The sequence below is a fragment of the Protopterus annectens genome, chromosome 1.part1 (genome assembly GCF_019279795.1).
Source record: "Protopterus annectens isolate FY-2018-M chromosome 1.part1, PAN1.0, whole genome shotgun sequence".
NCBI lineage: Eukaryota > Metazoa > Chordata > Ceratodontiformes > Protopteridae > Protopterus > Protopterus annectens.
In genome coordinates, this window is record NC_056726.1 from 1,074,590,394 (window position 1) to 1,074,613,949 (window position 23,556).

A 23,556-nucleotide genomic window follows, 5' to 3' on the forward strand; every position below is an offset into this window, starting at 1 on the left:
GTACAACTAGCTGTACTACCCACTGATCCAATTTTATATATGGTATGGTGTACAACTAGCTGTATTACCCAGTGATGCAAATGGGTATGTGGTACTATGTACAACTAGCTGTACTACCCACTGATCCAAATGGGCATGTGGTACTGTCTATATCTACCTGTAAGACTCCCTGAACCAAAGGGCATGTGGTAATATGTACAACTAGCTGTCCTATGCACTGCTCAAAATGGGCATGTGATACTGTCTACAACTAGCTGAACCACCCACTGATCCAAATAGGCGTGTGGTACTATGTACAACAAGCTGTACTACCCACTGATCCAAACGGGCATGTGGTACTATGTACAAGTGGCTGTACTATGCACTGATCCAAATGGGCATGTGGTTATATGTACAACTAGGTCTACTACCCTCTGATCCAAATGGGCATGTGGTAATATGTACAATAAGCTCTACTACCCACTGATCCAACTGCGCATGTGGTAATATGTACAACTAGCTGTAAAACACACTGATCCAAATGGGCATGTGGCAAATTTACAACAATCTGTACTACCCACTGGTCCAAATGTGCATGTGGTACTGTGTACAACAAGCTGTACTTACTACTGATCTAAATGGCCATGCTGTCTGTGTACAACTAGCTGTACTACCCACTCATCCAAATGGGCATGTGGTAATATGCACAACTATCTGTACTACCCACTGATCCAAATGGGCATGGTGTAAATGCACAAGAGGCTTTACTACCCACTGATCTAAACGGGCATGTGGTAAAATGTACAATTAACTGTACTACCCACTGATCCAAATGGGCATGTGATAATATGCACAACTAGCTATTCTACCCACTGATCCAAATGGCATGTTGTAAATGTACAGGAAGCTGTACTACCCACTGATAAAAATGGGCATGTTGTACAATGTGCAAAATGATGTACTACCCACTGATAAAAACCAACCAAACCCACTGATGAACCAAAAGGGCATGTGGTAATATATACAACTAGCTGTCCTATGCACTGCTCAAATTGGGCATGTCATACTGTCTACAACTAGCTGAACTACCCACTGATCCAAATGGGCATGTTATACAATGTGCAAAATGATGTACTACCCACTGATAAAAATAGGCGTGCGGTACTATGTACAACAAGCTGTACTACCCACTGATCCAAAAGGGCATGTGGTACTATGTACAAGTGGCTGTACTACCCACTGATCCAAATGGGCATGTGGTTATATGTACAACTAGGTCTACTACCCTCTGATCCAAATGGGCATGTGGTAATATGTACAACAAGCTGTACTACCCACTGATCCAAATGGGCATGTGGTAATATGTACAACTAGCTGTACTACCCACTGATCCAAATGGGCATGTAACAATATGTACAACTAGAAATATGACCCACTGGTCCAAATGTGCATGTGGTACTGTGTACAACAAGCTGTATTTCCTACTGATCTAAATGGCCATGCTGTCTGTGTACAACTAGCTGTACTACCCACTCATCCAAATGGGCATGTGGTAATATGCAGAACTATTTGTACTACCCATTGATCCAAGTGGGCATGGTGTAAATGCACAAGAGGCTTTACTACCCACTGATCTAAACGGGCATGTGGTAAAATGTACAACTAACTGAACTACCACTGATCCAAATGGGCATGTGATAATATGCACAACTAGCTATTTTACCCACTGATCCAAAATGGCATATTATAAATGTACAAGAAGCTTTACTATCCACTGATCCAAATGGGCATATGGTACTATGTTCAATGAGCTGAACTATCCACTGATCCAAATGGGCATGTGGTAAATGTACTACGAACTGTACTACCCACTGATCCAAATGGGCAGGTGGTACTGTGTACATCTAGCTGTACTACCCACAGATCCAAATGGCCATGTGGTACTATGTATAACTAGCTGTAATACCCACTGATGCAAGTGGGAATGTGGTAATATGTAAAACAAGCTAGACTACTCAGTGATCCAAATGAGCATGTCGTACTGTGCACAGCTAGCTTTACTATCCACTGATCGAAATGGGCATGTGTTAATATGTACAACAAGCTGCACTACCCACTGATCCAAATGGGCTTGTGGTACTATGTATAACTAGTTCTACTACCCACTGATCCTAATTGGCAGGTGGTGGTATGTACATTCAGCTGTACTACCCACTGATCCAAATGGGCATGTGGAGATATGCACAACTAGCTGTACTACCCATTGATCCAAATGGGCATGTGGTGATATGTACAACTAGTTGTAATACCCACTGATCCGAATGGGCATGTTGTAAATATACAAGATGCTATACTACCCACTGATCCAAATGGGCATGTGGTAATATGTACAACGAGCTGTGCTACCCACTTATCCATATTGGCATGTGGTACTATGCACAACTACCGGTACTATCCACTGATCCGAAAGGACCTCTTGTACTTTATACAATAAGCTGTACTACCCACTGGCCCACTGATCCAAGAGGGCATGTGTTAATATGTACAACTAACTTTACTACACTCTGATCCAAATGGGCATGTGGTAATATGTACAACCAGCTGCACTACCCACTGATCCAAATGGGCATGTGGTAATATGCACATCTAGCTATTCTACCCACTGATCCAAATGGCATGTTGCAAATGTACAAGAAGCTTTACTATCCACTGATCCAAATGGGCATGTGGTGCTATGTTCAACAAGCTGTACTACCCACTGATCCAAATTGGCAGGTGGTACTATGTACATCTAGCTGTAATACCCACTGATCCGAATGAGAATGTGGTAATATGTAAAAGAAGCTATACTAACCACTGATCCAGATGGGCATGTGGTACTGTGTACAGCTAGCTTTATTATCCACTGATCCAAATGGGCATATGGTAATATGTACAACAAGCTGTACTACCCACTGATCCAAATGGGCATGTGCTAATATGTACAACTAGCTATACTAATGACTGATCCAAATGGGTATATGGTAATACTTACAACTAGCTGTACTACCCACTGATCCAAATTGGCATGTGGCAAATGTACAACAAGCTTTATTACCCACTGATCCAAATGGGCATGTGGTACTGTGTACAGCTAGTTCTACAACTCACTGATCATAATGGGTAGGTTGTGGTATGTACATCTAGCTGTACTACCCACTGATCCAAAAGGGCATGTGGTAATATGTACAAATATCTGTACTACCCACTGATCCAAATGGGCATGTGGTGATATGTACAACTAGCTGTACTACCCACTGATCCAAATGGGAATGTGGTAATATGCTCAACTAGCTGTATTACCCATTGATCACAATGGGTATGTTGTAAATGTACAAGATGTTGTACTACCCACTGATCTAAATAGGCATGTTGTAAATATATAAGATGCTGTACTACCCACTGATCCAAATGGGCATGTGGTACTATGCACAACTAGCTGTACTACCTACTGATCCAAATGGGTATGTGGTAAATGTACAACAGGATGTACTTCCCACTTATCCAAATCAGCATATGGTAAATGAACAACAAGCTGTGCTACCCACTTATCTACATTCGCATGTGGTACTATGCACAACTAGCTGTACTATCCACTGATCCAAATGGGCCTCTGATACTTTGTGCAATAAGCTGTATTACCCACTGATCCAAGAGGGTATGTGGTAATATGTACAACTATCTGTACTATACTCTGATCCAATGGGGTATGAGGTAATATGTACAACCAGTTGCACTACCCACTGCTCCAAATGGGCATCTGTTAATATGTAAATGTATGTGTGCTACCCACTGATTCAAATGGGCATGTGGAAAATGTACAAGCTGTACTGCCCACTTATCCAATTTGGCATATGGTACTATGCACAAATAGCTGTACTACCCATGGATTCAAATGGGCCTGTGGTACTATGTACAACTAGCTGTATTACCCACTGATCCAAATTTGTATGCGGTACTGTGTACAAGTAGCTGTATTTCCCACTGATCCAAATGGGAATGTGGTACTCTGTATACCTAGCTGTACTATGCACTGATCCAAAAGGACATGAGGTAATATGTGCAACTAGATGGATTACCCACTGATCCAAATGGGCATGTGATACTGTCTACAACTAGCTGAACTACTCACTGAAACAAATGGGCATGTTGTACTATGTAGAAAAAAACGCACTACCCACTGATCCAAATGGGCATGTGGCACTATGAACAATAAGCTGTACTACCCTCTGATCCAAAGCGGCATGTGTTACTATGTTCATGGTGCTGTATTACCCACTGATCCAAATGGGAATGTGATTATATGTACAACTAGTTCTACTACACACTGATCCAAATGGGCAATTGGTAATATGTACAACAAGCTGTACTACCCACTGATTCAAATGGACATGTGGTAATATATACAAGAAGCTCTACTACCCACTGATCCAAATGGGCATGTGGCAATATATACAACTAGGAAAATGACCCAATGATCCAAATGGGCATGTGGTACTGTGTACAGCTAGCTATACTACCCACTGATCCAAAGTGGCATGTGGTAATATGTACAACTAGTTGTACTACCCACTGATTCAAATGGGTATGTGGTAATATGTTCAACTAGCTGTATTACCAATTGATCAGAATGGGTATGATGTAAATGTACAAGATGCTGTACTACCCACTGATCCAAATGGGCATGTTGTAAATGTATAAGATGCTGTACTACCCACTGATCCAAATGGGCATGTGGTAATATGTACAACTAGCTGTACTACCTACTTATCCAAATTGGCATGTGGTACTATGCACAATTTGCTGTAATACCCACTGATCTAAATGGGCATGTGGTACTATGTACAACAAGCTGTACTATTCCCTGGTCTAAATGAGATGTGGTACTATGTACAACTAGCTCTACTACCCACTGATCCAAATGGGTATGTGGTAATATGTACAACAAGCTCTACTATCCACTGATCCTAATAGGCATGTGGTAATATGTACAAATAGCTGTGCTACCCACTGATCAAAATGGGCATGTAGAAATATGTGCAAATAGCTGTAGTACCCATTGATCCAAATGGGGTTGTGGTAATAGGTACAACTCATTGTATGACCCAGTTATCCAAATGGGCTGGCGGTTCTATGTAGAAAAAGCTGTACAACCCACGGATGCAAATAGGCATGTGGTAATATGTAAAACTTGATATACTACCCACTGATCCAAATGGGCATGTGGTAAGATTTACAACAAGTTGTTCTACCCAGTGATCCACATGGGCATGTGGTACTATGTACAACTGCCTGCACAACCCACTGATCCAAAAGGGCATGTGGCAATATGTGCAACTAGCTGCACTACCTACTGATCCAAATGGGCCTGTGGTACTGTCTACAACTAGCTCTACTACCCACGGATCCAAATGGATTTGTGGTACTATGTACAAAAAGCTGTATTAGCCACTGATCCAAATGAGCATGTGGTCTGTGTACAACTAGCTGTACTACCCACTGATCCAAATAGGCATGTGGTAATATGAACAACTAGCTGTACTACCCACTGATCAATATGGGCATGTGGTAATATTTACACCAAGCTGCACTACCCACTGATCCAAATGAGCATGTGGTCCTATGTACAACTAGCTGTACTAACCACTAATCTAAATGTGTATGTGGTACTATGTACAACAATCTGTACTATGCGCTTTTCCTAAATGGCACATGGAACTATGTACATCTAGCTGTACTACCCACAGATCCAAATGGTCATGTGGTATTATGTACAACTACCTGTGCTACCCACTGATCCAAAAGGGTATGTGGTAATATGTGCAACTAGCTACACTACCCACTGATTCAAATGTGCATGTGGTAGTATGCACAACTAGCTGTATTACCCATTGATCACAATGGACATGTTGTAAATGTATAAGATGCTGTACTACCCACAGATCCAAATGGACATGTGGTAATACTGATTATGTCTAAATAACTAAGTGTGTCTGTAATTTTTCTTTGTGGAGCTTTTCTCCCCGGGCCTCTGCTGAAAAATGGCCTTTTCGGCTCAGTCAGACACCCCCGGTTAACAAATGTAAAATAAAATAAATAAATAAATAAATAAATGTACAACTAACTGTACTACCCACTGATCCAAATTGGCATGTGGTACTATGCACAACTAGCTGTACTACCTACTGATCCAAATGGGCATGTGGAAAATGTGCAACAAGCTGTACTTCCCACTTATCCAAATCGGCATATGGTAAATGTACAACAAGCTGTGCTACCCACTTATCCATATTGGTATGTGGTACTATGCACAACTAGCTGTACTATCCACTGATCCAAATGGGCCTCTGGTACTTTGTACAATAAGCTGTACTACCCACTGATCCAACAGGGCATGTTGTAATATGACAAATAGCTGTACTACACTCTGATCCAAATTGGCATGAGGTAATATGTACAACCAGCTGCACTACCCACTGATCCAAATGTACATCTGGTAATATGTACAAGAATGTGTGCTACCCACTGATCCAAATGGTCATATGGTAAATGTACAACAAGCTGTACTGCCCACTTATCCATTCTGGCATGTGGTACTATGCACAAATAGCTGTACTACCCACTGATTCAAATGGACTTGTGGTACTATGTACAATAAGCTGTACTACCCATTAATCCAAATGGGCATGTGGTAATATGTACAACTAGCTGTATTACCCACTGATCCAAATTTGTATGTGGTACAGTGTACAACTAGTTGTATTTTCCACTGATCCAAATGAGAATGTGGTACTCTGTATACCTAGCTGTACTATGCACTAATCCAAATGGGCATCTGGTAATATATACAACAAGATGTAATACCCAGTGATCCAAATGGGCATGTGGTACAATGTACAACTAGCTGGATTACCCACTGATCCAAATGGGCATGTGGTACTGTCTACAACTACCTGTAATATCCCCTGAACAAAAAAGGCATGTGGTAATATGTACAACTAGCTGTCTTACCCACTGATCCAAATGGGCATGCGATACTGTCTACAACTAGCTGAACTACCCACTGATCCAAATGGGCATGTTGTACTATGTACAAAAAGCTGTACTACCCACTGATCCAAATGGGCATGTGGTACTATGTACAATAAGCTGTACTGCCCACTGATCCAAATGGGAATGTGGTAATATGACAATAAGCTCTACTATCCACCGATCCAAATGGGCATGTGGCAATATATACAACTAGCAAAACGACCCACTGATCCAAATGTGCATGTGGTAATATGTACAACAAGCTGTATTCTCCACTAATACAAATAAGCATGTGGTAATATGTACACCTAGTTGTACTCCCCACTTATCCAAATTAGCATGTGGCACTATGCACAACTAGCTGTAATACCCACTGATCTAAATGGGCATGTGGTACTATGTACAACAAGCTGTACTACTCCCTGATTTAAATGAGATGTGTTACTATGTGCAACTAGTTCTACTATCCACTGATCCAAATAGGCATGTAGTAATATGTACAAATAGCTGTACTACCCACTGATCAAAATGGGCATGTGGAAATATGTGCAAATAACTGTACTACGCACTGATCCAAATGGGTTTGTGGTAATATGTACAACTCTCTGTACTACCCAGTTATCCAAATGGGATGGAGGTTCCATGTACAACAAGCTGTACAATTCACTGATCCAAATCAGCATGTGGTAATATGTAAAACTTGATGTACTACTCACTGATCCAAATGGGCATTTGGTAATATTTACAGCAAGCTGTTCTACCTAGTGATCCAAACGGGCATGTGGTGCTATGTACAACTAGCTCTACTACCCACTGATCCAAATGGGGATGTGGTCTGTGTACAACTAGCTGTACTACCCACTGATCCAAATGGGCATGTGGTAATATAAACAACTAGCTGTACTACTCTTTGATTCAAATGGGCATGTAGTACTATGTACAATAAGCTGTACTACCCATTGATCCAAATGAGCATGTGGTATTACGTACAACTAGCTGTAGGTTCATAGGTTTATAGATTCATAGATTACTACTAAGCTAACCGCCTTTGTGAGCCATTTTAAGCCTAGCCAATTATCCCTTGAGAGATTGAAACCCTGCACCTTGTGTTTGTAAGGCAAGCACCTTAACCATTAGGCCCCCCTCCCAACCAGCTCTACTACCCACTGATCCAAATGGGGATGTGGTCTGTGTACAACTAGCTGTAATACCCACTAATCCAAATGTGCATGTGGTACTATGTAAGACACATTGTACTATGCACTTTTCCAAACTGGCATATGGTACTATGCACTACAAGCTGTACTATCCCTGATCCAAGTGGGGATGTGGTAATATGTAGAAAAACCCATACTACCCACTGATTCATATGGGCACGTGGTACTATGTAGAACTAGCTGTACTACCACTGATCCAAATGGGCATGTGTTAATATGTATAATTAGCTGTACTACCCACTGATCCAAATGTGCATTTGGTACTGCCTACAAGTATTTGTACTACCGAGTGATCCAAGTGGGCATGTGGTAATATGTACAACTTGTTGTACTACCCAGTTATCCAAATGGGCTGAAGGTACTATGTGCAACAAGCTGTACTACCCACTAATCTAAATAAGCATGTGTTAATATGTAAAACTAGATGTACTACCACTGATCCAAATGGGCATGTGGTAATATGTATAACAAGCTGTTTTAGCCAGTGATCCAAATGGGCATGTGGTACAATGTACAACTAGCTGTACTACCCACTGATCCAAAAGGGCATGTGGTAATATGTGCAACTAGCTGCACTTCCCACTGTCCCAAATGGGCATGTGGTACTGTCTACAACTACCTGTAATACCCCGTGAACCATAAGGGCAATTGGTAATATGTACAACTAACTTTCCTACCCACTGATCAAAGTGGGCATGTGATACTGTCTACAATTAGCTCTACTACCCATGGATCTAAATGGGTTTGTTGTACTATGCACAAAAATCTGTACTACCCACTGATCCATATGGGCATGTGGTACTATGTACAACAAGCTGCACTAACTACTGATGCAAAAGGGCATGTGGTACTAAGTACAAATAGCTGTACTACCCACTGGTCCAAATGGGCATGGTGTAATATGTAAAACTAGCTCTACTACCCACTGATCCAAACAGGCATGTGGTCTGTATACAAATAGCTGTACTACCCACTGATCCAAACGCGCATGTGGTAATATGTAGAACTAGCTGTACTACCCACTCATTCAAATGGGCATGCGATAATATTTACAACTAGCTGTACTACACACTCATCCAAATAGGCATTTGGTACTATGTACAACTAGCTGTACTACCCACTGGTCCAAATGGGCATGTGGTAATATGTACAACCATCTGTACTACCCATTGATACAAATGGGCATGTGGTACTATGTACAGCTAGCTATACTACCCACTGATCCAAGTGGGCATGTGATACTGTCTACAATTAGCTCTACTGCCCACGCATCCAAATGGGTTTGTGGTACTATGTACAAAAAGCTGTACTACCCACTTATCCATATGGGCATGTGGTACTATGTACAACAAGCTGCACTACCCACTGATCCAAAAGGGCATGTCGTAATATGTACAACTAGCTGCACTACCCACTGATCCAAATGAGCATGTGGTACTATGTACAACTAGCTGTACTACACACTGATCCAAATAGGCATTTGATATTATGTACAACTAGCTGTACTACCCACTGATCAGTACACAGATTAGCACATACTTTTATCCTCAATACATACCTACTGTTGTGGGACTTTGGCTACTTATCATATTGCATGTAACATTTACGTTTCTTACATCCAGGCATAACTATTAAATACGACTATTACATTATATATGGGACATATTAATGTCCTATAATATTGGACATTTGCCATTTGTATTGTTTTATGTCAGGACACACCTGCCCAGGGTGGGGCTGTCCCTCCTACTGTGGGACAGGTGGTAACCGTATGCCTACAGCTAGCTATACCCACACCTACCGTACTGATCTACCTCTGACTTGGCACTAAGACACATGTTGCGGACACACACACATATTAAAGTCACACGGAGATGCACACGGCACCCTCAACGCACACATACACAGACTACGGCACTCACAAACACAGTTGAACACAGTACCTACGTGGACCGCAACACCGGCAGCAGTGACTAAATGTCCCTTCATATCATCATACTATTACTCGTGGCTGTACTGTTCTGGTACTGTGTTCTATCTGTCTTTCAGCCTCATGGTTACGCATGTCGGTATGTTACACATTCCATAGTTGGCGGTATCCTATTTATTTGTACCTCCAAGGTGTTATGAATGTCGTTGACCTATCTATATATATTTGCAGATATCGCTGAATCCATCTATATCAACATATATCACTCTATTGCCCTTTCTATCTGTGTTATATATATGCATATGTGTACATGTATATATATATATATATATATATATATATATATATATATATATATATATATATATATATATATATATATATATATATATCTGGTGGGGAACGTGACAGGCACACAGCACCACCATATGCTGTAAGGCTCATGTACTGTTCAGGTGTTGACATTCCGTGTTCGACTAGCTGTTGTGTGTACAATGTTTGAGGACTGCCTATGTAGGGGTCACACATTGGGCCACCTATACATTACAATTTACAGGTGGTTATGTTTGTGTGCCATCCATTTTACTGTGTGTGCAGGTGGAGAGGTGTCAGTCCGTAGGGGCCTACACTGTCAGAGTATGTGCTATACGTTCCCTCTTCGCCAAGGTGTAGGCATATTGGGCACACCTCCGTCTGCCTACTGGGGCTGGCACAGTGTGTTCATGGTCTGAATTCCTCTGTGCCTGTAATGGCCTTGGCAATTGCGGTGGGCTATGAGGGCCTTCACCATTTTGTCCCTGCTGCAGCTGCTTCCGCAGGATCATATTATGTAGCATGGCACATACTATGACGATGTGGGCACACGTGCCTGGAGAGTACTGCAAGGCTCCACCAGATGTATCCAAGCACCGGAACCATGATTTCAGCATCCCGAACTCATGCTCTATGATGATTCTGGTTTGTGCATGTGCCTCATTATGGTGTTCTTGCATGGGTGTGTGTGCATTTCTGATGGGAGTCATCATCCACGGCTCCAGTGCATAGCCAGCATCCCCCACAAGATGGCCATGTGGGATGTCCCCCCTGACAAATACCTGATACAGCTGTGAGGCATGCCAGATATGGGAGTCATGGTAGCTTCCAGGGCTGCCAGCACACACATCCATGATAATGCCCTGGGCATTGCACACGACCTGGCAGTTGATGGAGTGGAATCCCTTGCGGTTTATGTAGTGCCTACCATGCTCACTGGGTGGTGACTTGATTTGTATGTGCATGCAGTCTATTGCACCCAGTACCTCCGGGTAGTGTGTTGGCCTGTAAACACTGCTGTGTGTCCCGCAAGTGTCCAACAATGACCATATGAAAAGGTGGCAACCCATGGCAAACAGGTTCTTTTACCAACACAACTGCAATGACTGCAAATATCTGGGTCAGAAGTACAAGGGATAGCTGTCACTTACACATATCCCTTGATATATCGCTGCAATTCCGGAGGTATATAAGTAGCAAGCTCACCTGCAGACGATACAGAAACCAATTAACAATGGCCCAATGTGCAATCCCATAACATAAGTCTACTAACTGTTAGCTCTCTAATTATGGACGGAGCCCACACACATATATATGGAATATGTAGAAATGCAAGCCCCACAAACCTGTATATGCTACGTACACCCACCGACATCCCCCACACTAGAAACTAAAGCAATACAGACTGTAATAGCAGCACAAACATCCAGTCAGTCAATTACATCTGCAAAAACCTCAACATACCATGTGAGAGACACAATTAAAGGCGTCATGCAAAATTGCAGGGGTTGTTTAATGGAAAAAAACAGCCATGTTACAGGTTTTGTTTGCAATAGTCCGTTATCAGACATTGGGATGACAGATATACCCACATGTTGAACCACATACTCTAGCTGTCACACACAATCCACGGGGGACATGAATCCAAAGTATACTTGTCTCCATGCATAGCAGTTGCAATTACACATAAAACACAATACAGACCGTCTCCCCAAAGGTAGGGCAAATAGGCAATGCCCAAGTGGAGAATTCAATTATACCCCACAGTTGCCATGTAATTGGCGAATGGAGTAACTGCACAGCTGATATGCAAGTAATTAGTCACTCAGGAACACCAATTGGTGGGATGAAACCACATGTTATGGGTATCGACGTATATAAGGATGACTTGCCAGACATTCAAACCTTTTGCTCATACCGAATACCAGTTGAAACACTGTGAGGGAGATAGAGACGAAACTCCATAACGATAACAAGGTATGTAGAACACCCAAAACTGTGCACGACAGGCAGTATAGAAGCAGCAAGAGCCTTACATGTGGGCTGTACTTCAAGGGCTGACAGGTGCAAGTCATCTGTGCCACAGCATTGTGTTTGACCAGGTCAGTCAAAGCGGACAGATACCAGATGCCTGTGGAATGACAATAGGAGCATAGGCAACTGTTGAAGTGACACAGTCGGTCATTGTACAGTGGTATCGTATCCGGACAAATGCATAATGCTCCCGAGGGCTTGGCCCACACCCTCAGGGCTATAAGACTGGTGAGCTATTGCATGTCCCTGCACATGTAGTCTGTGAAGTGGCATCTCAGGGCAGTCACACTAACATGGAGAATGAAAGTCACATCATACCTGGTGAGGTGTGGCATGGGTGCATAGGTTATGTTGCAGAACCAGTTACCCGACAGCAAGATGTAAGCGACTATCGCCTTGCGTAGCCTGCTGTATGGAACTGCAGTGGGACTCCCTACAGAGTCACCTATGACTGGTGTGTTGTGAATGTTATAACTCCCTATTGGCTGTATGTGATGGGCACGTATGAGTCTATGGGCTATAAGTTGGTGATGTTGTTTTCCATGATGGGGGCTACCTCTGGTGCATACACAGAGTAAGGAGACGTGCTGCACAAGTTGTCCTCGTAGGTGTAGCCTGTGGTGGAGATCATGTGAGACTATGTGATAGGTGGGGAGTGTTGCAAATGTTACACATCCCTACATGACTGTCAGGTGCAGTCAGGGTTGGTGACAGCATTACCCCCAGCCATAGCTGTCAACCTCCTGTCCACAAAATGAGGAACATTAGCCCTCATAATGTATGACAAATGGGCAAAATGTGGAACACTTACTACTGGCTTACTAACAGCTTCAACTAGGAAGGGCATATGATGGCTAAAATAGGCTGGTTTTATGTATAAAAAAGATATTCTAATGAATTAATATGATTCCCATCTATTTAGCCATGGCTATCAGTTAAACAATTTCCAACAATTAATGTGTGACAGACCCTTTCACTTTGGAACCTTGAGGAACATGCACTTTTTAAGACCCCAAATGAGGTACATTCCTCGTAATGAGGTACACTTGAGAGCTATGCCCCCAGCACGGATGCAGAAGCGCATCCCCCACAGGCTGTAGTGTCGTATGTTGAGAGGTGAGCATTGAATGTGTACATGAGACAATTGCTCTACTGCCACATGTACAACATATCCATCATATAGACAGGCAGTAGCACTGGTACGTGACAGTTGGACATGCCTGTATATACAACCATGTCCCACAGGATATGTAAGCGTGTGTACAACAGCTGTTGTACCATAAGCAAGCTGGGAAGTGTAGGACAGCCAGTGTACCTGTGGGAAATGGTGTGGAATGGGTGCTATATTAATCAGTAGCTCATGACATGCTCACAAGTTCTGAACAAGTGCCTAACATGACCATACAATACAGATAGGGTGTTGCATAATATCAACCCACAAGCGGTGATGACAGTCATTATGGGTGGCACCACACTATAACCCTGCTGAGTATGGTGTGCATGTCCATGAACCATTATCACTGTAGATGTTAGCAGTACAGATGTACAAGACAGCACAGATGTTTGATTACAAATACCTTCGTATGTCACAGGAGTGTTCCACCAGTGGCCTGTTGACAGACTCACACCTACAAAAGGTGCAGGAGTGACATGTGCACATCACACCAGTGCCAGCTACAGTAGAACAGGGTTAATGTGTTGTACTCCACCCTCATTGTAGCCCAAACCACACAGACAAATGTTAGGCATCTGTGTATGTAAGGCTGTGAATGGCCATGACCTATGAGTATAGCTGTGTCAGTGTTGTGAACAACATACAGAATGGGCTATGTGGGTGAGGTGTGTGACATATGTGCACAGTCTGATGGATGATACCAGCATTGTCACCGCTAGGTGAACATCCCTGTACCCATTAACTACTACCTAGGCTGTGGTCAACATTATGGACACTGTGCAAGGGATGGTGCTGTGCAGTGCACCCCCCGACTTGGTGACATCTCCAGGCCCCTTAGGTAGTCATATGAGGTACCCATGTCATGTCAGGGTGCCATCCATGAGCACTGAGATCACTGGACAGGCATATACAGCACGGTGGTGACCAATATTGGATCACATACCACCTTTAAGGGGTAATGGCCATGCGTGGATGGGCGATACCAACCTTTACAATCCTCACCTACACTATGCAGCATGCTGTCTACCTTGTAGAAAGACATTTGCTACACCATGATGATGGACATGCTACATATCCATATCCTGATCTGTAAGACATATGTCATGGGCAGCCACCGTCCTAATACTAGGATCGCCACAGGCTGGACAGATCCCTGTGCCATATATGCAACATACTCCCGCCATACCATGCAACCCTGTCCATCAAAGCTGCACATGTCATCCCAGTCATACATGGTGTGATGGTCGCATGGTAGATGTACTATCAACTGACTGGATCAGTAATGTGGCACTGATGCACCTTGCGGTGGCATAATGGCTGTCTGTTACAGCTTGGAAACCATGCCCGCACATGCTATGGTTGATAACCATCCCTGCAAATGACGTCTGACTAGCCATTGTCCCATGTCAATCACATGTGCAACACAGGAGATCCGTGGCAGGATGTTGAACAGTTGTACAGTGCTGTGTCGATGTATATGGCAAAACACATGCATGTACAGGTGTCCATGCGTATGTGTACATTGTCACTGCTCAAGTCCATTACGGCTGTGACTGTGTTGATATGTGACATATACACAGCATCAAGGTCAACAGCATTACCGTGGACACATCCAGGCATGTGCAGATAGGTAAGAACACAAGTGCAGGCAAATAGACATGCCCACAGCAAGACAGCATTCACATGGAGTATGAACACTGTAATGAGGTGACACACATATATGGTGATGATATCCAATGCATAATGGGTGTGACATGTGTGTGACACAAACACATCAGTCGTGTCAGTGTCATGATGCTTTGCAAAGATAACTGTGCAGATGTAGTAGATGTCATAGAAATGTATGTGCAGCAGTATCTCTGTACATCTCTGAAACTGTGACCTGTCACCATCATTATGCCTTACAGATAATGCCCCGAACACACCTTCCAGCATACAGCCATCAGGAGGATGATGTCCTCATCCCACAGCTCCCTGAGAACTATGACTTGTTGTTCAGCCATGTGCCACAGCATGCCCAGCAGTGGGATGACCTGTGGCAGGATCTACGCAGGAGGGTGAATGATGTGGGTGGCCATAAGCGCACCTACCAGCAGGTGCGCAGACACTGCACGGACTTGATACAACATGCAAAACAGCGTGCCACTGCAATTGCCAGGGAACAAGGTGGAACAGGTGGTGGGCCACCAACCCAGCCCCCACTCACACACACTGAGGAGCTACTGGCCAGTCTGGGGACACCCAGGGAACAGCATCCACAAACACTAGCTGCCATCGTGGAGGTGGGTGTCTATCAAACAATGAGCCTGGAGTTGCCTGGTAAGTCAGTACTGCACATATGGCTATTATATCCTATTTAGTTGCATGTGTCACTGTACATTATGTGAAGTAACAACATATGCAAGGTATGTGGACACACATGCTGCATACTACAGTATGCTACTCTGTGTATGCACACATGTGCATACTATATGCTATTACACAGGTGAATGTGTTAACATGCACAGTGCAACCTATGGCTGTCATACAGTCATGGAGAATGTTCATACTGCTGTGTCACCCCTATACAGGTACCTCTGGCATGCCACACAGACATGAGTCCATTGCAGGTGAGACTGTCATCAGTATCAGGCATGTTACAGTGTAGATCTATTTGCCATGTGGCCAGTTAACACTTGCACACTTGAAGTTTGTTCCAGTCACCATATACAGGTCACATCACCCATCATTCACACAGGCCACCCATGTGCAATATATACAAACAAAATGATACACCAACTTGAAAGCACAGTACTTGCCATTGCGACATGTGTGGTCAGCTGTGCATACAACAGTGGAGGTGTTCTACAATGGAGGCATATGTAGTATGCATTGGGACAACATGTGCGGTATGCACACAGTACCACACAGTGAGCTGTGATATGGGCAGCCCACAGGTGTCACCATTGTGTCATATGCCTCTGCATTGGGTGCACACATTGTGATGTGCCACCTGACATGTCCCAGACACGTAGTGTTCTGTCTGCAATATTGTCACACTATCGCATGACCTATACCCCACATACCAAACATACAACCCATTGTCTGCATAGCCCTGTGGATTGTGAAATATCTAACATCAATGGGTGTATGTCATATGGGACAACACAGACATGTGAGATAGATGGCCATCACACACATTTGGCCAACACATGTGCACACATGGCCATGGGGGATGGCCAGAGACATGTAGCCACACAGTACATGGGATGTGTATACACCCTGTTGCACATTGTCCACACATGGTCCAATTATAGCCTTAGTTGACCAATTATACAGTTGATGTGGTACACTGGACATCCTATAAGCCTTTGCACAGCTACTGGAAGTGTCACTGAAGTCTACCATATACGATCTGTTGAACATCACGAGTGTGTCATAGCATGCAGTTATGGCTATGCAATGTGTACATATTATACATTCTACAGCAATATAGATGCTTCATGATGCCATGCAATGGCACAGTGTCTGTACTTCACATTGTATAGCAATGTAGACAGCTCACACTACCCTCCCATACTCATGCACATTTGCTAAACATGCATTCTATCTGTAGGGCATACAGACAACACTGCAATTGTGTCAGACATGTATGCATGTTAATGCACATGTCAACAGATTATATGTCAAGGTCACGTCAGCCATGTGTACTGTTATCCTGTTCTGGGCCACATGGTGTATCACAGGGATGCATGCATACTACCATGATTGTGTGAACTGCATGGCTACTGATATGACACCTGCTTGCTGTAGTGTGCACCCCAGGGAGGTATGCTTACTAACACTATTAATGTCTGAGCTGCATGCCCTCTGCTGTATCACAGGCATGCTGCATGCCATCTGTCAAATCACATGCATGGTGTGTCTGTGTGTGTGTGTGTGTATCTGTGTGTGTGTCTGTGTGTCTGTGTCTACTTTACAGTATTTCTTTGCATTCACAGGTGATGTAGGTGCGTTACCCTCCTGTGGTCCATGTGATGTTAGTGTCCCCACAGATACTAGCGGTGATGAACATATGCATGAGGTACAGGCAGGGTTATCAGGGGCTGAATCTGTGCCAGTGGTTAACATCCCAGCTATGTCCCCCTCTTCCCCACATACAGTTCTGCTGCCAACACATACCGCATCACCAGTGGCCATAGAGGAAGGACAGTCAGCATCTGTTAGCATGGAACAGGAACGTGTGGTGGCTACAGAAGGTGTGTCTACACACCATGGTGTCAGTGTAATGACTGCAGATGTGCCACACAGGCATGTGGCCAGTGCTGCTCATAGGAGGACCTCTGGCAGACATGCACCTGCAGGACAGAGCGCAGCAGCTGGTATCACCAGACGCATGTTCCAGACTGTAATGGTGGCACAGCCATGTGCTGAATGGCAGAACAGAGAAGGGCAGAGGCTGCAGAGGGCTGCTATCCATACCCTAAATGACAACATCCAGGCATTGGCAAATGCTCAACAGCAGATTGCTGATGTTCTGGATAGGCGATTGGGTGACATGGTCGGAATCCTTGACCATGGCATGGCAATCCGCGAGCGTGCGCTGTCTGTGCTGGAACATCTGGTAGGAGTGAGGCGTAGGCCACATGGACGTAGGCCAGCAACACCACCTAGTGTAGGTCGACGTGAGCATGCCACCTCACATGCCCGCTCCCATAGTGCTGGTAGCAGTAGCAGTGCAGCTGGTGCTGCGCTGTCCACACCAGGACACAGCAGGCCACGTGGATGTGGCCCTGGATGTTCTCAGTGGGGACACAGTTTCAGCGGACATGTGTCATCGGACAGTAGCCACTCTGTACCTCCACCTGGTAGTGCCCGTGCAACCCCAGGCAGGCACAGATCACGTGGCCATGGACGGACACAGTGAGCTGTACAACCTGGTCTGTAGAATCTGGGGCTGTCAATTATACCCCGTGTAGGCCACACAAATGGCAGAACTGTGTACACACATACACGCACACAGCAAACACAATTGTAGGGCTCCACTACATCCACATGCATTCTGAACAGACATGTCCAATCAAATCACCGGTCCTTACACACACATGATGTCATCCATTGGTGCAGCCTATGCCCCTGGCAAACATATCACCCTGTGCATATGATGAAGCCTGTGCTGCATCCCTGCATCCACACCATCGGTGCAGGGATATGCTCAAATATTCTGATGCACAGGGTGAACAGAATAGTGAGAGGTGTATGTAATATTACCTGTGTATGCATAGTGAGGGATGTGTATGTTGCAGTGGTTGTGTGTGAATATTGAGAGATGTGTATGTGACATAGGTTGTGTACTGTCGACATGCACCGGTCATACCATGTAGTTCAGGTGCAGTAGGCATTGTGATGTGTTCACGATATGTGTCTCGGTTACATCTGTAGCACCATGTTGGTTGTGATACCCTGGTTCTCTCCTATGGTGTACTTGCATGTGCCTACAGGTTGCAGTGTTTGCAGTCCCCCACATGTAACTGTGGATTACTCACAGGCACGTCTAGCAATATCAGTATGCTACATGTACTCTCAACCTGACTGCTGGAAACACCAACATGACACAGATGTCCGCACATATACTGCACCTGACGCATGTGGTCAGTGCCAGAGGCTACACTGGACAGTGATGTGACATACATAGCAGGACACATTACAGGTATGGTGACATGGTGCAGGGGTTGTACACCGGTCTGGCCAATGATGATGTAAGGTGTCACTTGGTAGCTGGAGGCCACACTGTGTAGCAGTAGGACCCTGTAACAGTACAGGATCATGGCCACATTCAAGGGGTGTACACCACTATAACGCACACCCCATAGTGTTGAGGTGGGGACCCTTGCCTATGTGGTCATCACCCTCACAGTACTATGCACCCACACGACATGTCACAGCTCATAGGTTAGGTTAGTACTAAGCTAACTGCCCTTGCGAGCCATTTTAAGCCTAGCCAATTATCCCTTGTGAGACTCAAACACTGCACCATGTGTTTATAAGGCAAACACTTTAACCATTAGGCCACCCTCCCAACCCAAGAGAAGGAACATGCACAGGTAGCCAGTATGGCTGGGACCTATGGCATCAACAGGGTAGTGCACTGCATCACCATTACGAGTTAGTCACCACGCAGGGTTAGTGATCATTTCTCACTGTATAGTAGCATACACCCTCACACCAAGCACCAGACATATATACATACACACACATGCACTGTGGTGACCACACATGTGTATACAGACAGCCGACATGTGTGATGCACCACACCGGCCGACGTCATGCTTCCCACACTGACATATGTACAGATCTCTACAACGGTGTACAGGGATGTGTAACAACTGGGACATAATCCCCATGATATGTGGCATCTCTGGTCACACATTCGGACACACATGGCAGTGCTAGGAATGATACACCTGCCATATGATGACACGTTTGATAAACACGCAGCGGTATTGATTGCATTATGTGTACCAACGCTATGTCTGGCAATTGTGCTGCTATATGTACACGGGAGGTTGTAGGTGTTACAGGTGCCATGTGACCGCTGTGTATGCGTTATGTCAGCACCGTCACGTAACAGTGACATAGCGTACTGTTTGCACATGGCATGATAGGATGGTGTGGGACACAACTGTGAGCCACCCCCTGCACACATACATCTACACAGGTGGTTCACCACTTTATGTACACACATCCCTCCATACATGCTGTGTGTTTGTCACCGTATACAGGTGTCAATGATGGGGCTGCATTGCGACTGCATGTCGTAGTTAGGTGCAACTATGTTATGGATATCGGCCACTGCACATGCATGGTTGCTGCATGCACAGTACAGATGTCACATGTGTCTCCTGTTGCCATGTTTGTATGCATTGCTATTGTTGGACATGTGTGTTGACATACATAACAGATGGACTGTGGTATGATATCACGGGTGTCACAGGCGACCAGTACAAGGGTATGTGTCCCGGTCAACATTGCTACCCCCTGTAGTGTGAGCATTCAACAGACATGGACCCACCTTCCATTTGCATGCGTAGCAGTGATTAGGCCACTATTATGCACGAGGTACATCAAAGGCTATGCTATGTATGTATGTGTTGTGTGTGCAGTCCATGCACACATCCACACAATCACATGTATGACATATCCAGATGTGTGTTCATTGGTGTACAGCAACAGTCATGTGTCACAGCTGTGTATGGGCCGTGGTATGTCTTGAGCTGACCTGTTCATGTATACTGGTATCGTTATAATGCATAACACCTGCTGGATCCCTGTCAGTACATGTGTACTCTGCACAGCTGGTGTACACCACTGTACAACCCAGTGGTCATGTGTCACATGGTGTTGTGGTACTGTAAGGCTGTGTATTGCTGCACCGACAACATGGTGATGACTTGACAGCTACAGTGTACACTGCAGTGTGTACGTGTGTGACCTGCACCTGTGACAGCTGTGATGGCAGCTGTGTGTGTACAGGTCACTGCATGTGTGTGACCGCCCTGTGCGTGAGGACAGTTATACCTTACTGTGCCCTTCTGTACTATGCCCTTCTGTGTGTACACTCCATCTGCATGCACGACAGCCCTTTGCAACAGCTAAGTGTGTGATCATGCCCAGTATGCTGTTGTGTAGACGGAAACACAGTACAGTCCATGTACTCAGGTGTGTAGATGGACACACAGTACAGTCCAAACTGAGACCTTCCGTGTTTACACTCCACCTGCATGCAAGACGGCCCTTTGCAACAGCTAAGCATGTGAGCATGCCCAGTACGCCGTTATGTAGATCGACACACAGTACAGTCCGAACTGACGTATATTACCAGGTGTGCGGCCATGGCCAGTGAAACCTTGTGTCGGTGATGTCCCTCTGTGCATGGGCATGGCCGTTGACATCCTGTATTGCCATAGTGGTCATCCAGGCAACAGATTTCCGTCTTCAACATCAGGATGGATGCCTACCGAGTACACACTGGGTGACTATCTTGAAGGGTGTACTGTCTGTGGTGCGTACTGTGTCTATGTATTGTTGCTGTAGTGCTCCATACATGTATAGTTGCCCCGAGTACACCACTGCTGTGTGTTTGTGTACGTCTACCGTGGGACAGTACTATGTCTGATCGTACACTCTCTATACAATCCCTGCAGGTGTCCTGGCATTTGCGGATGATGACACGAGCCTAGAAGAATGCCTGTGGGACCGCTGTGTTCAGTAATCTCGGTAGCGCATTCTGTAAATGCGTCATGCTGTAGTGTGATAGGGTAGATAGGTGTAAGTTCGATTCCCAGCCCTGCCAAGTGTGTGTGTGTGTGTGTGTGTGTGTGTGTGTGTGTGTGTGTGTGTGTGTGTGTGTGTGTGTGTGTGTGTGCGCGCGCATGCTCCTGTCCACCTGGGGACTCAGGTTATGCTTTTAGACACTTCACACCACAGATATATCCCGCTGACGTCTATGCCTTTGCGGATGTCAACATACACCTAGAAGAATGCTTGTGGGACTGCTGTGTTTAGTAATCTCAGTAGCGTGTTCTGTAAATGCGTCATGCTGTAGTGTGATAGGGTAGTTAGGTGTATGTTCGACTCCCAGTTCTGCCAAGTGTGTGTGTGTGTGTGTGTGTGTGTGTGTGTGTGTGTGTGTGTGTGTGTGTGTGTGTGTGTGTGTGTGTGTGTGTGTGCATGCTCCCGTCCACCTGGGGACTCAGGTTATGCTTTTAGATGCTTCACACCACAGATATATCCCGCTGACGTCTTTGCCTTTGCAGATGTCGACACGCACCTAGAAGAATGCCTGTGGGACTGCTGTGTTTAGTAATCTTGGTAGCGTGTTCTGTAAATGCATCATGCTGTAGTGTGATAGGGTAGTTAGGTGTATGTTCGACTCCCAGTCTGCCAAGTGTGTGTGTGTGTGTGTGTGTGTGTGTGTGTGTGTGTGTGTGTGTGTGTGTGTGTGTGCATGCTCCCGTCCGCCTGGGGACTCAGGTTATGCTTTTAGATGCTTCACACCACAGATATATCCCACTGACGTCTTTGCCTTTGCGGATGTCGACACGCACCTAGAAGAATGCCTGTGGGACTGCTGTGTTTAGTAATCTCGGTAGCGCGTTCTGTAAATGCGTCATGCTGTAGTGTGATAGGGTAGTTAGGTGTATGTTAGACTCCCAGTTCTGCCATGTGTGTGTGTGTGTGTGTGTGTGTGTGTGTGTGTGTGTGTGTGTGTGTGTTTGTGCGCATGCTCCCATCTGCCTGGGGACTCAGGTTATGCTTTTAGACGCTTCACACCACAGATATATCCCGCTGACGTCTTTGCCTTTGCGGATGTCGACACACGCCTAGAAGAATGCCTGTGGGACTGCTGTGTTTAGTTATCTCGGTCGTGCGTTCTGTAAATGCGTCATGCTGTAGTGTGATAGGTTAGTTAGGTGTAAGTTCGATTCCCAGCCCTGCCAAGTGTTTGTGTGTGTGTGTGTGTGTGTGTGTGTGTGTGTGTGCGTGTGTGTGCGTGTGTGTGTGTGTGTGTGCGTGTGTGTGCGTGTGTGCGTGTGTGTGTGTGTGTGTGTGTGTGCGCATGCTCCCGTCTGCCTGGGGACTCAGGTTATGCTTTTAGATGCTTCACACCACAGATATATCCCACTGACATCTTTGCCTTTGCGGATGTCAACATGCACCTAGAAGGATGCCTGTGGGACTGCTGTGTTTAGTAATCTCAGTAGTGCATTCTGTAAATGCGTCATGCTGTAGTGTGATAGGGTAGTTAGGTGTATATTCGACTCCCAGTTCTGCCAAGTGTGTGTGTGTGTGTGTGTGTG